This window comes from Artemia sp. Qi Xiang Cuo, unplaced genomic scaffold (genome assembly GCF_049724085.1).
Source record: "Artemia sp. Qi Xiang Cuo unplaced genomic scaffold, ASM4972408v1 HiC_scaffold_3320, whole genome shotgun sequence".
NCBI lineage: Eukaryota > Metazoa > Arthropoda > Branchiopoda > Anostraca > Artemiidae > Artemia > Artemia sp. Qi Xiang Cuo.
Window position 1 is genome coordinate 1 of NW_028300712.1, and position 20,331 is coordinate 20,331.

Genomic DNA, 20,331 nt, shown 5'->3' on the forward strand with positions numbered 1-20,331 from the left:
CTGAGAGGCTGAAACTCAAAAGGCGTTTTGTTTTGCTGTGTGCTCCATTACCCACGTAAGAGACAGTAATTCAAAGGCGTTATATTCTCCTGAGAATTCCATAACCCAACTGAGAGGTATAACCTAAAAAGGCGTTATGTTTATCTGCATTAGTTCCAAAGAAGGGCAAAAAAAAAATTAAAAATAAGTTTTAAGTTTTATAGTTTTAATTAATATCCAAGGTCTTAGTAAAATAAAAAGCTTTGTTTACTAGGCACCCAAGATGTGATATACAATTGAAATTAAGAGCTCAATTTACCAATTATTTTTATCAGTGGCGAGCAATGAAATAATGAAAAATAATTATGCAGCATTACTTATATACAGCATTTTTGAAAATATTCAGAAATTTCTAACTAAATTGGGAAACACAGGATTGAGGGAATCAAAGTCAGCCAGTTATTGGAGCGTACAAAGTATAAGAGGGAACTATAAATGTGCGTATTTATGAAAAATATCACATAAGAACTTTTGAATTACTCCATTGCTGACCCTGTGCCCTTAATTCTGTTCAGTAAAGTGAACACTCAACTGTAACTGGGCTTTAAAATTCAAAAGGCGTTATAATTCGCAGCTTTAACTTCAAAAAGGAGTAGAAAACCTGAAAAATGTGTTTCAGCTGAAACCAATAAATGATGTAGGTCTAAAGAAATACACAATAATTAAAAAGTTGCGTGAGGAAATATTAAGTATTTTTTAAAATACCAAGAAGTTCTAACTATGTTCAGAATCAAATAAGATTTGAGAAAACTGACGAGTCATCCATCGAAAGCGTGCGAAGTACACGGAGGGACTACAAGTCTATTCATAAAAAATACCACATAAGAAATTTTGAATTACTGCATAGCTGGCCCGGGATTCCTAACCTACAGAGTAAAGTGAAGACTCAATTATACAACGGGGCTGCGGAATTCGAATTGCGTTCCGTTTCGCAGCTTTAATTTTAAAAGGAGTACAAAAAAACTGAAAACGAGACAGGTTTCATAACTGCTATCAACAAATTGTTTTTAGAATAACGAAAACTTTTCTGACACTCAAAATATGGCAATAAATTAAAGTCCAACACTTGTCCAAAAGTCCCAACTGTTTCTTTCTGTGGGAATATCTGTAGGACCAAATACAATAGTAGACAGGACACTGGACTAATTGATAGGGTTTTATTTAAGGGGGTGAATCATAGTTTAACTTCCACAGATCACAATTTTTTGAGCCACCGAAAGATAAAAGTGTGTATTTAGCACAATTTTGAAACTACTGTGGTCAGGAGCGGATCCAGGATTTTTTTTAGGGGGGGGGAATAGATTGATCCGATAAACTTGCGTTGGGAGTAAGTATAATTAACGCAAGATTGCTTTAATTAAGTAGCCTCACTTCCTTTCGAGTCCTTTAGGTGGGGGGGGCCCCCCCCCTCGCCCCCTTGATCCGCCACTGCCTGTGGTGAGCTAATAGTACTTTGGTACTTACGTGAGCTAAAAGGTTCTATTGAAGATTTTTCTTTTACGGATAACTTTGGATATATGACTTGGATATAGGTGAATATGCAAAACTAAATACGTATGTTTGAAGTGGTTCGACTCACCTAATTAATTACATCATCGAAGAGCGGTTGTTGTGGCTTTAATATGCCCTCAGAATGGACAAAGAAAACAACCCAAGAGTGATTGTGCTAAATAACCCTTTTTTATTTGTAATATTAAGCTAAATAGCCCTTTTTTATTTTTAATCATATTTTTAATTGTGCTAAATAGCCCTTTTTTATTTGTAATCATATTTGTAAGCATCCTAAACGGCTTTAGACGCATCTTATATACCATCTTTACACTGCGTTATTTTTAATTTTCTTTGCAAAATCTTAATTGATTTTGGGTAGACAGCAGGCTAATTTCAAAAGATAAGAACTGTGTATTAGGTCCCAAGGACAAGCAAAATTTTTATTCTTTGAATTTTTTGCGCCTAAAATAAAAACTCTTGACTTAAATACTCCTAAAGTGGTATCACACAACAGTTCTAGTGGTGCAGAGACACCTTTGTAGGTGCAGAGCCTTAAAGTGGTGCAGAGCCTTAAAGTGGCGCAGAAGATTAAAGTGGTGCAGAAGATTAAAAGGTCCTAAACACATTCTAAGACAACACTGGCTATATATGACGTTTGGAAAAGAAGTAAAATAATAAATGAATAATAAAAGTAAATAGGCGAGAAAAACAAGGGTACTGTCAGGCAGTGGAACGAAAAGAAGCGAAAAAAAGCAGATGTTTCGACTAGGACCTACGCCAAGCCGTCTTCAGTGCTCAAATAAAAGATTCAAACACCGTTTTTCCTCGTTTTAAATTAAGATCATCTGACCGCATTTTTAATGAAAATCGGGGTAGAAGGCAAGCTAAGTCAATCGCTAAGCAGAGAATTCTTGCCCATTCTAATTGGAGAATGGTCTGTCATTTTTTTTGGCTTGTTTTTTGTTTGTTTGGTTCAATGTTTCTTCTGCTCTGTTTGAGTTTACTTCAAATGTAAATTTTCTTCCTTTTTTGAGCATTGAAGACGGCTTGGCGGAGGTTCTTGTCGCAATATCTGCTTATTTTCATATCTTTTTGTTCCACTGGCTGACATTACCCTCGTTTTTTTCGGCTATTGAATTTAATTATTCATTTTTTATTTGTTCATTTATTTCTGACATTTATTTTTTTCTATTTATTCTATTTTGTCATTTTATTTCTATTTTTTCTGTCATACATTAAAAGGTCATTTTTAAGAGCTCTTAATCCCTGACCACATGCTTCCGAGCGGTGGCACCTTTTGATGTGAGGTGCATATGTGTTGAAATCGAACATAGCGATTAAGTATTGATTCTTTGTCTTGATTAAAATCTAATAGTTTTAGTAAGAAACTAAAAATATTAATAAATATTTAAAGACACAGGACCTGTTCACATTAAAAACCGTAATTTTTCGGCGAAATCAGCCGAGTGAAAGCAGCTTTTGTTTCACCAGATTTTACTGTTTTGACCACCAGTGTACTTGCCTCGCCGAATCCATCTAGCTGAGCCCCTCAGCTCATGGAAGAGATGGCAAGGAGGACAGATAAAAAACTGGTGGAACATGGTTAGATCACATCTTGAACCTAATGGGGGATTCAGAAAGTTCGGTCACAGACGAACGCCATGGCTCCCCCTTACAAAACATCTGGCAGCAGACCGCATTACATGGTTCAAACAGCTCTCGAAGATCCTTGATGTCGGGGAAGATGGAAACGCCTGATTCCCGCAAGAAGTATGATTCCCGTAAGTATGTCTTTATGGTCATTCCTTATAGTTATTATGGGTTTTTATATTTCTTAACATTGGACGTGATTGTGTCTTACTAGGTTGCTAGCTACCGCTGCGACCCGGATAAGAATGATTTCGTAACATGAATGTTCGGAGATAGTCGTTATAACCGCTATGACAGGGGCTCACATAGACGATTAGAGCGAAGTGTAAAAAAAGAAAAACAATCTGGTCAGTTGGCTAGAAAAAATCCTTAGAAAACACGTCTACCAAGGACATCAAATTGAGTCACTTTTTGTTCCCTGGACTCATCTTAGGTGTATTCATACTTGAAAACCGCGGCTTATTTAAAGTTTATTTTTCCTTTTTTCAAAGTTATGGTGTTTTTGGGCAGTGCTGCCAGTGTTGCCACGTTGAACTGTAAAAGTAAATTAGAAAAACTTATTGTTTAAATTTGAAGACGATGCTCGTCTACTGAATTTGATCTTTACTGAGAACGAAATATATTACAAATATTTTCTTTTGTACTTACAACAATAAAAAAAAAAAAAATAGGGGAAATATAATCTTGAATTGCTGAGCTTTCAGCAATTAATATCATTATATATCATATATTCAATTTAATTTTATTAGTTCTTTCCAAGGGCTGTTCAAGACACACAGAGTTTTCAGTAAAACACAAATGACGCAGTAGGCTTTAAACTTTAGTTAGGGTTAGGGGAGAAGGAAGGGGGTAGGTGCCGAGCTTTTGTTTTTAGTGATTTTTGTTCGTTTTAAGCTTGGTTTGAATATTCAATTTAAGTTTTACTCGTTTTAAGATTTATTTATTCATTTATATTAGTACCTGTTGTATGTTCATTTGCTATGATTGTTTATTTATTCTCTGTTTGTTTTGAGTTTCATTAATTGTTCAATAGCAATATCTGGTCGTTTTCAATTTGGATTATTATATGAAATTATTATGTTAGTCTTAAGTTTAATTAAATAAAATAAAATAGTTTTCAACTTTAATTTATGAGCAACAATAAAACATAAAACGAAAATAAAAGATTAAGTATATGAAGGGGGTTGCCTCCTCGTCTACACCTCGCTCTATACGCTAAATTTTTTTATTACTTTTGAAAAAATCTTCTTATTGTTCAAATTAAACGAACATGGTGTTTCAGAAGTCGTTCTTAAAGAATTGGGACAAAATTCAAACTTCAGCGTAAAGAGCGAGGTGTTGAGAATCATGGGGGTGTTTTCCTTTTTTTTCAAAAATAAGGCAGTTTTTCACAGGCTCGTAACCTTTGATGGGTAATACTAAACTTAATTAAAATTATATATTTAAAATCAGCATAAAAAATGCAATTCTTTTGATGTATCTATTGGAATCAAAATTCTGTTTTTTAGAGTTTCGGTTACTATTGAGCCGGGTATTCCTTACTTATAGTTTCGTTACTGTTTGAAAATAGCTCTTCACTTTTTCACTGAAAAACTTCTTTTCGGATTTTTTTTTATAATTAATTTAAAGAAATACACACTCACCGTTTATTCATTTTATCGTGATTTCGAGAAAAAAAAACATCAAAAGATGGCACCGAAAGAAGGGCGAGCTTCGAGAAATTATTTCTAAGGACCTCTCTTAGACTACATTGCCTTCATATTTATTTATAATCAAAACGATGAAAAAATATTGAAGGTCTCTATCTGATTATTTTACCAGGGGTGTCGTTGGGGGGAGGGGAGGGTTCAAGGGGGCAGTTGCCTCCCCCCAACAATTTGAAGAAAACCTTTTTATGTAGCCCATGCCCCTTGCATATCCTGAAATGGACCCTTCTTGCCCCCCCCAAATAAACATGCTGGATATATGCCCCTGTATTTTACCCATTTCCAATGCAGTACTTTTATTTTATTTTAATTAAATCCAAATATCATCAAAAGGCTAAAATAAAATTTCGAAAAGAATTATCATTCTCTTCCAAATAAAAAATATAAAAGATACATTTCCACTTCTTGTATATTTAAATTTCCTAGAAAGAGAGCGGGGAGAGGCTAATGCCTGACCTAAAAAAAAACAAAGTATTTCTAGAGGTATTTTCCAGAAAAGTACGATTTTCTCAAAACGATAAAAACACAACGTTTTGTGCATTGTGTCTTCCAGAAAGGTTTGACACGCCCCCTCCCTAAGCACCGATGAACAGAAGAACAAAGAATTGGCTCTGAATTTATACTTTTTTGCCTTCCCTAACAGCAATACTTATTTCCGAATAAATTACAAAAACAAGAGGGTATCTTTGACTTCAGATCTTAGACGGCAGATAAGAACACGAAAAGAATAACAGGCACTTTTAATACATTTCGTCCCAAGGGGTTATGCACTATCAACTGGATGTGCATACTTTCCTCTGCCTTCCATACATCCCTTTGGCAGCGCGCCAAATGTGCCTCCGAGCTTCCTCCTGGGTTGCCAAATGGACATCTAAATTTGTATCTGTGCATTAATCCTGTCTCCACAATTCCAGAGTAAGCTGAATGACTTAGCGTGTAGCTCCCTGGTTCAAATCCCGGTAGCAATAATTCTCCTTTAAATAAATGAAAAACTTGATTTTCCAGACACAATTGACCGGCGCCACCAAGGTTTTAGCAAACTCCAACCATTAATGTTCTTTAATTTTTAGATTTGTAATTCTTTTTTTTTCTTTTGCAATAAATAATAAAACTTAAAAAAATGATCCAAAGAAATCTATAATTTTTGGATTCACAAAATCTACAATTTGAGATAGGATTGGGAGGCACTTGGGTTTGAACTAAATATACTGGAAGAGTCTTTTTTTTCTGACGTAAGTTTTATTTATTTTTGATTTAAATATGAAAGATATTTAATTCTCCGATTTATCATTTTTTTATTTCGTTCGCAATAGAAAGTGAAGTTCCGAAAACTATCCCTCAAAATCTACAATTTCAGAGGGGGATAAACCGTTGTCTGTCATTTGTGAAAAATTATGTTAGGATCACTTCCACACGATCAGTTCGTTAAACGCCTCCGAGGGCAGTAGCGTCGAGGAGGGTCAAGTGGGTCTCTAAAATCGTTAGGCTCACTATGATTGGTCAAAACATGTTAGGCTCACAATCATATGGCCAGTCTATACGAAATCTCTAAGCAGAATAGTTAGGAGGAGGATCAAGGGGCTGTTCAGAATACAAGTGGAATGAATTATCTAAGGATTAACTGATGCTATTACTTATCTAAACACATCACTCGATTTAAACATGTAAATGAGCAACGATTAAATGCATATATCTGTAATTTTTTCTTAGAAACGGTAACATAGTTTTTTCCTGAAAATTGGCATACTACCGTTTTTTTCTATGATAGAAACGGTCTAGATAGGTCACCACTTGGAAAATTCATTTCTCCCCCAGCTCCCCTTAATATTTTTCATAAATCGTCTGCTGACTGAAATTAGAGACCTATGAAGGTTGAAAAGCTTGAGCATAAGTAGGAGCAGTTTCAAAACACAATTTTTTGTTGACAAATCAGTTGAGGACAATTTTTTAGAGAAAGACATTCGCATTCGAGAGTTGTGGAGTGAGTCTCAGATTCTTAATTGTTTCGTATTAAATGCTATGCATTGCGGCTGAAATATTACGATAATAATTTGTATACCAGGAGACCAAGCTCGGCTCAATGATTATTGCTCGTTTAACAATATTGTTTGTAGTGAGATATTTGTTTGTTTTCCAATGTGAAAAACGATTTCGATAGGTTACGACTTTGGGAAAATTATTACGTTTTTTGGGAAAAATTTATTTTGGAAAATATTGTTCATACGAATGATGTCACAAATACCCCAGATGTATAATACCCTGGTAGTTTTACTATCTACGGAGAATAAAAAAAAATAAATAAAAAAAAAATGGTTTGGGAAAGAGGAATTTGTAAACTGGATGACCAACCTTGGCTCGGTGATTATTTTTAGTTGGTAAGACTGTCCGCAGTAATATTATTGCTCGTTTTCCTTTATAGAAAATGATCTATATAGGTTACAGCTTTGGAAAAATTGGCTTATGGCCTTAATTAATTCAGGAAAAATACTTTTCATATGAATGACGTCACGAATGCTCAGACCTTCATTGCCCTAATGGTTTTACTTTCTGCAGCGAAAAAAATTCAATAAAATTCAAGCTGTTTTGCGAAAGAGATAAAAAAAAATTCACTGAGCGGAGCTCAGTCCCCTGGTACTGAAAATTAAACCGACACCCAGACGGAAACCAACACGACATACTCAGATTAAGCTTTTGTGAATGACACTTAAGGATTGAGGAGTGGAACAATTTCACAAAAATCAACCAAGAATTAGAGTAAGTTGTACCCTGTGAACTAACATTATGAAATTCCTTGTTTAAGTAGCCATTCCAATAACTATATGAACGTTTTCACTGACAATTTGATATTTCTATGATTATTCTCACAAGTTCTTAAATTTTTCACATAGGCTAATTTACCTATTTTGACGATAAAATTTTCAACGATAATCATGATATTTCTGTGGTTGGTCCTGTAGTTTTCTTATTTTTGCCATATATTTTTCCATTCCCCTCCTCTTATCAAAGGGATTGTAACGTTTTCAAAACCATCTTGTGATTTCTGCAATTGTTCCTATAATTTTTTCATCTTTTCCTTTTCCTTTTATAATTTCTTCATCTTTTCCTTTTCCTGCAATTGATCGCCTTTTTCTATGGTAATTCAATAATAAATAAAACGTTTTCAATGATAACATTGAGATTTCTACGATTTTTCTTAAAAAATTTTATATTTCCACACAGTTCGCCTATTTTTGGTAGGGTTTTGGTCGGAGCTGCCCTTTTCAATGACAACTAGAACGTAATAGTTTGCCCTGCTTTCATCCAGATATTCACACGTTGAATTAAAACATTTTTTTTATGGGAATTTTGCATATGAAACATCCAGCCCAGATTTTACTCGGACTCCACGATCCGGAAAAGCCCCAATGTAATAAAACTTGTCGATAAAAATGGAACTACGCATGGCTACAGCGCCAATATTGTATCCTGTGGGTAATTTGGGAGTTGGGCCAAGTTCAGTTTTCAAGTGTAATTTTTACGATTGACCATTCAGAGTGAAGATTGGATACAATATTTTCGGAAGTAATTTCAAAATTCTGTTTTATCGATGCCCGAACCAGATTCAGATCAGTTTCAGATGTTAAAATTAGGAAAATGACCAACAAGCTTCTATTAAAAATACCATCCGCCAACGTCAATCGCAATATCTAAGCAATGTCTTAAAAATGGGGACCTTAGAACTCTCAAGACAAAATTCAAGTGTCAGCCTATAGGATCGAGGAGAAGTGGCCGTCCCAAGAACTCCTACATCACACATACAGGTTAGCTCTCCGCTCTCTTAACAAGTTCCTGCAAACCGAGTGGGAAGACGTGCTGGGAGTAGCAGGGTACCAGAGTAACTAGAGATTCCTTGTCGATGCTCTAGGCACCTGTGAAGGCACATGAGAATCTAAGGTCTATGGCAAGGAGCCACACTAGGTGAATGGTTGGTCTGAAGGACTCTGCCAACTCCTCGACCCCTCACTTTTTACACTAAAGTTTGACTCTTTGTCCGAATTCTCTATGAACGACTGCTTAAACAAAATTGGATTGGAATAACAAGCTTTTAAAGCGCTGAAAAACTTTAGTGTAACGAGCGGGGGTTTCAGGAGGGGGCAGCTCTGCTCATACACGGACTAGTTTATATTCGTTTAATCTTTAATGTTTCTCCTTACTTTCACTCGAAAAAAAACAAATTCTTCAAATTTAATTCTCAAGATAGCAAAACAGCTTTTCTGTTTAGGCACGTATAAAAAAAAATACATTTAAAAGAAAGACATTACGAAAAGGAGAAGCGCAGACAGGAATAAAAGAAACACGAAAAGAATAATGAGTAAAAAATAAATAAAAATTCTCCAGAGCCATTGCTGATGCAGAGGGCGTCGAATCGACGTTTCAGGTGCTGTTTCTTTTTACAGGGACAAGTAGGAAGCTTGTCGCCCAACCTTGCTGCGGCGGGGATTGAACCCTGGGCCTCGTATTGACAAGCAGAGCCTCAATCCACTCTGCTACAATAGGGTAACAAGATAAGAAGTAAGTTAAAAATCATGACTTACCCCTGCAATCCATAACGATCAAAAACTATCTCTGCAGGCATGGTGGTAGAAAGCAATAGGTCGGGGTGGGAGTCAAAGTGTACCATGGTCAAATTAAACAAGGGAAGTCGTTTTCCACCAAACCAACTATGAAGATGGCCAACAATCTGTGGATACACATTGTTTCAAAATGGTCATAAGGATGAACGTACCTTAAGTAACTTTAAATGCTAAAGCTATGTAAAATATGGGAAAAACATTTAAACTTAAGGGCTGTACAGAAGTAGCTTTTTCATTTCCTGCATATATTGAATATGGTTATATTTTAGAGAGCTTTTCTTCCAAGATTAATACTTAAATTGGGCGTTTTTATGCAGTCTTATTCAAGATTATTTTTACGAAATTATTCTTATTTTCCTATTTCGAAATTATTCTCATTTCTCTAAATTATTAATTCTAAATTATTTTCGTATTTTCTCGAAAACTTTGAATGTTTCCAATGCAGCATTTGTTTAATTAGATACAGTAAAGATTTAAGCTCATGCAATCTCACTAAACATCCTACTTGACGGCTTATCCAAAAGAATTTTCATACTTGAGGGTCCATGACTCCATGTGCAACAAATTTAAACTATTTGCCAGGAATACACTGGCTTTTCTGGATAAAAAATCCAGCAAATCGTTTGCAATCCTACACTTTTAAAAAGTAGGAAGAAAACAGTACGTCCGTCCAAGACGTAGTCCAAGACGTAGTCCAAGACGTCCTTCCATGACGTAAACAGTACCAGACGTAGTTTTAAAACACACGTCTTGTATAAAGACCATATTTGATTTTTCACCAAGCAAATATCGTCACTGGTACTCAAAAAGGTCTTATCTGATGTCTTTAAACTACTGAGATAATTGTCAAAAAATTATTTGCAAAATCCATTCCCGAAGGGAGGGTTAGTGGAGTAATGTAGATTAAAAGGACCAAAGTGTGGTTGAACAGAGTTTGCCCTACTGATCTTCCCTTCGAAAACAGATGAGCAAACGGTTCAGGCAAATTATCTCAGATGCGTGGAAATGTTCTTAAAATATACATTTTATCTATTTAATTTCCTTTTCTGAAATTCAATGTTAAAAATAATTGTTATTCTACAAATTTTGTGGAACCTCCTTTCTTTAGCACTATGCTAAGGTCAGAGAAATAATATCTGCTTGAAGACTGAACTATATATTTCTTGAAATGTCAAACTTATTGCAACTTTAAATAATGATGCATCATTAATGGTATACCTACGCATGACTGCCGTCAGGAAATTTTCCACTGGGGGAGGAGGGAAGTGGGAGCAAATACTTCCAGATTTATTTTTACCAAGACTTAAATGAGAATATTTCTCATTCCCCATATTTTTATAGACTACTTTTATGTCACCTTATTTCCCTCGAGGTGGTGAGGGTGGCAATAGCTCCCTCCAACCCCATTCCTGTATCGAGAGGCCATGATTGCACCTTGTAACAGCATAGTGGATAAAGTTAAGTCTTGAAACTCAAGGTATTCTGGCTTGGTCCTGTCTGTGCAAGAGATAAAAGATTGTTTTCCAATTGTTATAAATAGTCTCTAGTATATTTTACGGATTAACGTCACTTTTTTACTACAAAGGCCTCTACATCGGCCCAGCAGCAGCTGAGATAGGACCACGGGGACAATATTGCCAAGCATAGAGCAATTCACAGTGCTATCACACGCTGTGAATATAGTTCTTTCACTATATTTAGATTTCGGGATTCCTCAATTTCCTCCAAAAAAAATTAGTTTCTCCAAAATCTCCCGGAGAATTGGTAATCGTAAATACACAGAGTTTAAGAGAAAAAAAATCGATATAATTTAAATAAAAAGTGGAAAAAACTTTAAATAATAAAAATCCGAATACTTTGACTCCACGTCCGGGAGCCTTTGTCAACGTGAAAAAAAAGTAAGTCAAATTGGATTAAGCACAAATCCCGACTGGAAGGTCTGGCTACCTTTTAGTACCTTCGTTTTGTGTTTTTAAAGATCATTTAGTGACCGAAGTGATTTAAACACTTTCTAAAACTTGCTTCTGTCAATGTCCTTTAAAGGCCAATTTAATACTGCTCACTTGGGGCCATGAACATTGACTTTGGTTTACAGTTTTCATACAATATATTAGATGACAGTGGAAAAATTTCACTTGATGTTTTGCAGACAAACGGCCAAATCAATCAACGAATCAAAAACCCACTCTTCCATGCTGTGCTGAAAAAGCAGTTATCTTGCTTTTTCATTGGGTGATCAGCTTCCGCTATGTCCGTAAAACATGAAACAAAAACACGACCTTAAGCCAATCTCAACCAGGCACTTTCCAAAAACTACATACATGCACTTCCTGAAACTATCAGCCTTCAGCGTTTCATTTCAGGGTACCAGTTTAGCGTCTCCTTCCCCCTCAGAAAGATACACTATAACAAAAAATTATTGTTTGAAAAACAAAAACAAAAAACAAGCCAGCAAACTCTTGTATAGAGCCTAGGGATATGTCAAGGTGCTATTCCTGACTAGGGAAGGGGGGATGGGTTATAGCAGGCCTTGCAGTTAAACTGGAAGAAACTTTCAAAATTCGATGAATAGAAGAACTTTCTGAGTCTGACGAAGTAAGGGTACTTGTGCATTATACTAACTACACTGTTGTCCTTGATCTGTTCTCTGTGTGCACTTGGAGATAATCAGCTTAGCCTGAGTGAGATAAACTACTATGCAGGCATATTTTAATTAAATATTTAATATATAGAGTTGTTAGGTATTTAATATAGGCTATTGCTTTCTGGGTGGCCTGCTTTCCATAATTCCATGCTGTAGTTTCCATAATTTTATTACTAAAGTATTATATTTTCATCAGATTTTGGTACATTTCATTATGATTAACCTAACTTCACTTCTTGAGTGTGATTGGTACAATAAACAAGTACCAAAGTAAGAATTTTGTTTATAGTGTTTTGTTCTGACGGGATTGGGGATAAACTAGACTCGTAACATCTTCAGCACTGTTGTGGAAAAAGTAACGTCGGTCGTTTTTCCTACGGCAAAACTGTACTTATTGTCAATTTCGACAATCGAAACTGACATTCTCTCACCCTATATTTACTGATAATGATAAAATGGAGACTTGCCTCACGTTCAGTATAGTCTCATACAATTGACTTTTGTCACTGATAGCCAGTGAAAGCCATCCTCTTTCAAAGGAAATGGTTTTTATTGGCTGTCAGTGATGAAAATCAATTGCGGTACTTACGTGTTCTTGATCTGCAATGAAACCGGTTTTCGGTGTCCAATCGGAGATAATCAGCTTAGCCTCAGCGAGATAAACGGTAACTATGCAGATATATTTTAATTAAATATTTAATATATAAAGTTAGTGAGGTTAGGTGTTTAATATAATGCGTTACATTTCTTTCGTGTGATCGCTATGACACGCAAGTACCTCAATTGCATCAAACAATATATTTAACACAGGGTTGTACAGACTACACACGTTATAATCAGGGGTGTAACTTACTATGGGGGGGGGGGCAACTGCCCCACCCAGAGCTTGATTTGTCTGGGTTATAATATGAAACATATTTAACGTAGGGTTGGTTTTATAATTTGTGAGATTTGGTCAATAGTTCAGCGCCATCTAACAATTTGAATTTTACAAAGGTTGCACTAAAGTTCATACCTGGTCTTCAACAATAACAGCTGGTACAGACGTCTTTTTCGGTATAATTAAGTAATTAAACCTGAATAATCAATTAAATCTGTATATTTCACTAAAAAGATTTCCTTCAATTTGGAACTCACTGCTAAATATATAACACTGCACGAAATTTATAACTCCCCTTAAAAGAACAAGACAGACAATTTATATCTTTTAAAAAAATATCTTGTTATCAAAGCTATTGATCATTCTTTATATATGAAATAAATAATACAAAAAATATCGATTGATAAAATGATGCGAAAAAAAAGTACGAAGTAGGTCGGAGACAGTAGTAAATCATGGAAAATTTATTAGAGATACATTTTTTTTTCCTTTATTAGTGACATCTAAGATGTCTTGCTAAATATTGTAATGTAGTATACAATAATATCACTGAATATATAGACAATGAATTGCTAAAAAATAATTTTATGCAATTTTTACAACTATTAAGGTATTTATAATATTAGAATTGAATATACAGAGAGTTTTATCAAATTGTATACTTTGTTTAACTTGATTACGTTTAAATTTGTTTTGTTTGCATCAGAAATTAATCTGAATTTAGCTCAAACTACTCCTAATTCCTTTAAAGGATATCTGTGGGATTTTAGCGGGTAAAATTTGAACTATGTTTTTAAATTTAGATTAAAACCGAAAAAATTGGACTTGATGAATCTTTAGTTTTGTTAGGATAGCCTACTTTGCTAGGTAGAACATGTATATAGGCTACCAATTGATGCATCATTTTTGCTCTGTTTTTGGTAAAATTCTACTTTAGTTACTTTTACCTATCTTGGAAAGGGGTTAGGTTAGGAAAATGAAACTTCCATGGGTGGCTCTATAAGCTAAAGTATGGGTAAATATATACCAAATCATATTATTGAGTTAGGACTAAAGTTAATGCACCATTCGATGCCTTTTTTATGTTGATCACGCATAAAATAATCATTTCTGGTAAAATTCTACTTTAGTTACTTCTGGCTATCTTGGAAAGGAGTTTGGTTAAGAAAATGAAGCTTTTAGGGATGGGTCTACACGCTAAAGTATGTCCCGGGAAGATATTTTGAAGTACCTACCTCCACTCCTTCTCTCTCTGGAAGGCCCTGAAATTTGCCTATATGGCAGGTCTATACCTATTGAAATTTTGACAAAACAACATTTTACCTTAATTTTTAGTTATCAGTTTCTTTTTCTCTGGCTTTAGCTCTGAAAATGCAATTTCAAATATTTGATCAGAATTTTAAGAGATATAAATAGTTTATTTCCAAAATTTAGGAAATTTATTTGCATATCTTTAAAGCCTTATAAATTGGGATTGAGCAAAGTTGTGAAGCTGAAAACAATTTTGTTGTACTTCATTTAAGCAGAAGATCTATTTTGCAAGGTTTCACTTCTATAACTCACATATTTTTAAAGGTCATCAAAGGTCAGGACCGTCTAGAGGGAGAAGGAGTGGAGGTGGGTACTTCAAAATATCTTCCCAGGACATACTTTAGCCTGTAGACCTATCCCTGAAAGTTTCATTTTCTTAACCTAACCCCTTTCCAAGATAGTCAAAAGTAACTAAAGTATAATTTTACCAGCATTTCTATTGGAGATGAATTTCAGCCCCCCCCCCTATATAGGCTATACCTAACCCTGAATTGACATATAGGGGGGGGGGGGGGGGCTGAAATTCATTTTTGATAGAAATGCTTATTATATTTGTAATCAGCATTAAAAAAGGCATCAAATGGTGTATGCCTATTCACTTTAGTCCTAACTCAATAATATGATTTGGTAGATATTGACCAAAATATGTCATGGGAAGGTATTTTTAATTACTTATCTCCTTCTCCCTCAAGAGGGTCCTGAAATTTGCCTACATGACAGGTCTATACCTATTGAAATTTTGACAAAACAACATTTTACCTTAATTTCCAGTTATAAGGTTCTTTTTCTCTGGCTTTAGTTTTGAAAATGCAATTCCTGTTATTTGAGTAGTATTTTAAGCCATATCAATGTTAATTTTAAAAATTTAGGAAATGTTTTTGCATATCTGTAAAACTCTATTTATCAGGATTGAGCAAAGTTTTGAAGCTGAAAATAATTTTGTTGGACTTCATTTTAAGCAGAAGATCTATATTACAAGTTTTCACTTTTATAACACACATTTTTAAAGGTCATCAAAGGCCAGGACCCTCTAGTGAGAGAAGGAGTAGAGGTAGGTACTTCAAAATACCTTCCCGGGACATACTTTAGCCTGTAGATCTATCCCTTAAAGTTTCATTTTCCTAACCAAACTCCTTTCCAAGATAGCCAAAAGTAGCTAAAGTAGAATTTTACTCTGTTTTCTCTTGCAAATCAAATTTAAAGCCCTTAAATGGACCCTAAAGTGACACTAAGTTCCTTACTTTTTGGAAACCTCCCTGTCATGAGAGTGTTGTTAAATCACTTATACTAGGGTCTAGTTTAGCCTATATAATCTCTAAATTCAATTTACTTAATTCTACCTCCCCTATCCTAATTTTCAACTATACCCTGTATGGTAAATTTTTTACCAAATCATATTATTGACTTACAAATAAAGTTAATATACCACTTGATGCCTTTTTTTTATGCTCTTTACACATATAATAATAATTTTTGTCAGAAAGGAATTTTAGCCCCCATCCCTATATATATACCAATTCAGGGTATATATTTGCTCATTAGGGGGAGGGAGTTTAACCTTACCTTTCATTTACCTTAATTAAGTACCTTAATTTGCAATTCAGATCAAATTAAGGTCCATACTGGATCTGTTGTGCTCCGGGTCAAATGATGGCAAAAATTTGTCACTGTGTTCGGGCCCAGTGACACGCCATAGGAGAGGTCTGCTAGAGAGATGCAATTTAAGCCCACTCGGTAGCGGTGGCCACGAGGTAGGTATGGCCCATAAAGACCATTCTCAGTGGTATAGAGCTGACACCGCCGCACAACAGCAACTTCAGATTGAGTATGCGAGATGGTTGGGTATGACAAGCGGCATCAGCCTCCTAGCAAGACACTCATTATGATAAAGTTGGCATCAGTCAGTAGTTGAGTGGGACAGACAGTCCCACTCATATTTCCATTACTTATTCCATTCCTTGTCAAGTCTGGACTTGAAGGACGCAGCAGTAGGTGCAGTTGCCGTTTCAGCTTGAAGGCTATTCCAATCATTGACAACACTCTTGGAGAAGAAGTGTTGCCACGTTTGTGTTTTAACAAAACATTTTGACAGCTTATGTGAGTGTCCTCTTGTATGGTGCTGACTTGAATGTTTGGTAAAGAGGGGGTTATTTGGTTGTGCGTTATACTTGTAGGTCAGCATCATATCACCATGGTGGTGTCTGAAGATGAGTTTTGGCAGCAGCATGCATTCCAGTCTCTTGTTGTATGGGAGATCTCGTAGGCCAGCTATGCACTTTGTGGAACGTCTCTGAACTCCTTCGATTAGACTGGTATCATTCTTATAAGAAGGGGAGGTGAGACACGTACCAAAATCCAAAACGGGTCTAACTATAGCCTTATAGAGCCTTAGAAAGACTTTACAGGAGCGGCTTGTTATAGTGCGTTTGAGGAGACCAAGGCTTGAATCAGAAATAAACATCAGAAATAAATTTATCCCCACCACCCAATGTGCAAATATATACCCTGAATTGGTATAAATAGGGGTGGGGGGGGGGGATAAAATTCATTTCCGACCAAAATGATTATTATAATTGTAAAGAGCATAAAAAAGGCATTGAGTGGTATATTCCCTTTATTTGTAAGTCAATAATATGATTTGGTAAAAATTTACTGCCTATATAGCCTACTCAATGAATTTTTAATAGTGCAAATGTTTTCTTCATGCTGCTTGTCTACTGTTTGCTGTAGGCCTAATGGACAAAACAAGGCAACCTATTGTCAGTAGTCATGCTGAACATGATCTGGGTCTCTTAGTTGATGAACAGCTAAAATTTAGTTTGCATGTCCAGACTGTTGCAGCAAAGGCTAGTTAGACTCTTGGTATATTTAAGAGAACTTTCAGTAGGCCTAGTTATTTACCCTCAGTTGTTTCAAAGCTGTAGCCTATAAAGGTTTAATTCAGCCTAAGCTAGAGTTTGGTATGTGCATTGGCCATTCCAATTAATAAATCTGACCAAAAAACTCTAGAAATCAGTTCAGAGGCATGCAACTAAATATGCCCAATGTTTCTATAACATTCCCTTCTCCTCCTAGCTTGAAGAATTGAATTTACCCTCCCTGACTTGTTGCCAAAAGATAAGAGATGTGATAATGACATTCAAGCTGCTGAACCATAAAAAACCTATCCCAAATGTCTTTCAACCAGATGTCTCTTCAAGGACAAGAGGACATTGCCATACCTCGAATTGCATGTCAAGCAAGATAAGGTGGTTGTGAGCCTCCTGTGGAACATCTTGCTAGTGGTGTGACATGACTATTGTTTGACATCCCAAAATAGCCTACACTTTGCATTGGCCCAGTCCTGGTCAACTCTTTTCTTGAATGCATCTATGGTTTGGGACTGGATGGTGGCTTTGGAGAGGCTGTTCCAGTAATAGATAGCATATACAGAGAAGAATTGCTGGTGCTCATGTTGATGGCAACAGGGGGTTTGCAGCTTCTTTGTGTGACCTCTTGTTGTACTTGCAAGGGATGAGGAGAAAACTTGACTTGAGTGGTTGTTTTCTAGCAGTTTGCAACTAGCAATTGCATCTCCTCTCTTCCTTCAATAGACTAAGGTGGGGAGTTTAAGGGATACAAGGCATTCCTCATATGGCTTGTCTTACAAAGATGGTATGAGCTTTGTTCCTTGCTTTTGGACACTCTCGAGTGCTTTAATATCCATTTTATAATGGGGAGATGCTAAGGTTATTCCAAATTCCAGGTGTGGATGTACAAGAGCTTTGTAAAGTTTCTTCACCACACACTGTTTCATGGTGATAAACGTTCGTTTTATGAGCTCGAGGGGTAGGATTGCTTTAGCAAGTCGAGCTTGTGTGTGGCTGTGAAGTTTGTCATTGACAATATCCCCCCAGTCCTTCTCCTCATTTACAGCTTCAAGTAGATTGTCTCCAATATGGTAAGGTTGTCTAGGATTGTCATGTCCAAGATGTAGGACATCTGTTGCATTTTGACATGTTGAACTACAAACCCCACTCAGATGACCATCTAGATAGGTGATCAAAATCTTCTTGCATTGTTGAGTGATTGGGGCTAATATGGGCCTGTCTAAGAGCTTGCAATCACAAGCATATAGTGTCAATGGGTTTTTCATGTGAATTGTACTGTGCCCTGTGGGACTCTGCTAATTACAGGAATTTCATCAGAATAAACATTTTTACTGGTGGCATCATAAACTACTACCCTCTGAGTTCTTCCAGCAAGAAAGGCTTCAATCCAGGCAACTATATCCTCATGCACCCTTTAGTTTCCATTTTCAGGAGAAGTTGATGCTGTGCTTCATCAAGGGCTTTAGCTTGATCAAGCAATATGATTTCCACCAGAAGGTTATCATCCAAGAGTATGGTCACAAAATCATATGAAGTGAGGGACATCCCAAAAATCACTGCTACTGGCTCAGCAATTTGTTACCTTAAATCGCACTTGCTAGCAATATGGACAAGTCGAGTGTATGCCAGCTAGTGATGATAGGGCTACAGGACATCAGCTTCATCCCATTGGTTGAGCCACAGTTTGGTCTCCCATTCCTTATTGAGATTTGCTTTGAAACTGTCAACAGGTGGTGAACTCACTGTCATTTTGCTCAGATTGTTCTAAAGGCTTATGATGCAGTTGGAGAAGAAATGGTTCCTCTTCCTTGTATTAGCGTGCTTCCAAAAAAGTTTGCTGAATGAGCCCTGGTTCTTGATGATTCAGCAGGCTGGAATAAGTCTTTGTCATCAGACTGGAGCAGTTTGTAAGTCATTATTATATCACCTCTTTGCTGATGGGATGTTAGAGTTGGTAGCTTGAGGTGCTGCAGTTGGCATGCACACTCTTTGTCTTGAGCCCCTTTTATGCATTTAGACACCTGTCTTTGGACAGACTCAAGGGCCATCTGGTCTGTTTTATTAATTGGCATGGTGACACACATTCCAAATTCTAATCTTGGTCTCACCAGGCTCTTATAGAGTTTTGTGATTATTGCTGGGGATCTAATTGTCATTGTGTGTTTGATGAGACCAACAGTTTGGTTTGCCTTTGCTACTGCAGCTTGGGTGTGGCAGTTGAAATTAAAGTCTTTGTCTACAAAAACCCAAAGATCTCTTTCAGAGGTACTCTCAGAAATTGGTTGTCTCACACCAGCATTTGCTGACATAGGGTATTGCCATCATGGGTTGTTTCTTCCAAAATGGAGAACCTTGCACTTATCTACATTAAACTTGAGCCTATATATCTTGGCACATTTGCCAAAGCTGTCAAGACCTGACTGTATTGAGGTCACACCTTGCATAGTTCCTACAGGACTGATGAGCTTCAAGTCATTGGCATACAGGTTAAGTTTGCCTGTAATGGTTCTTGGAGCATTGTTAATGAATACATCAACGAGTTTAGGTCCTAAAACTGTTCCTTGAGGAACCCTGCTTAAGACCTCAGCTATTTCTGAGTACTAAGCTCTGCCACTTTGCCAAAAACTCTGACCTGCTGCTTTCTTCCCTTTAGGAAAGACATGATCCAGTCCACCACACCCTTATCAATTCCAATTGCCTTCAGTTTCAAATGAAGCCTTCAATGGCAGACTTTATCAAAATCTAACAAGACCATATCTGCCAGGAGACCTAGGTTGAGGAGCTTGGTTATGTCAATACAAGTCAATCAGATTGGTTTTGACTGATCTGCCCAGTCAGAAACCATGTTGTTGTTTTGATAGAAGTTTTTTTGTGATCAAGTGTCTAAGAACAGCAGTGTTGACAATACCTTCTAGGATTTTCCCAGCAGCAGATGTAATACTGATTGGCTGATAATTGTAAGCTTTGCTCTTGCCTCCTCCTTTATGTATTGGCAAGATATGGGCTACTTTCCAGTCCATTGGTATGACTTTGGTGTCAATAGATTTCTGTAAGAGTCTTGAGAGGGGCATTGCCAGTTGGGAATGAGCTTCCTTTAAGAGTCATGGATGTATGCCATCCAGCCCAA

General features: G+C 36.3%; 1 protein-coding gene across 1 annotated transcript in view; it reads left to right on the forward strand.

Moving 5' to 3' along the window:
- Positions 1-13,736: 13,736 nt before the first annotated feature.
- The window catches only part of LOC148938414 (eukaryotic translation initiation factor 2 subunit 1-like), a 74,636-nt gene continuing 68,041 nt past the window's right edge, over positions 13,737-20,331 (forward strand). Inside the window, exon 1 of the mRNA XM_089107810.1 lies at positions 13,737-13,796. The gene's annotated coding sequence lies outside the window, so the exon portion shown is untranslated. The remainder of the gene's footprint in view (positions 13,797-20,331) is intronic.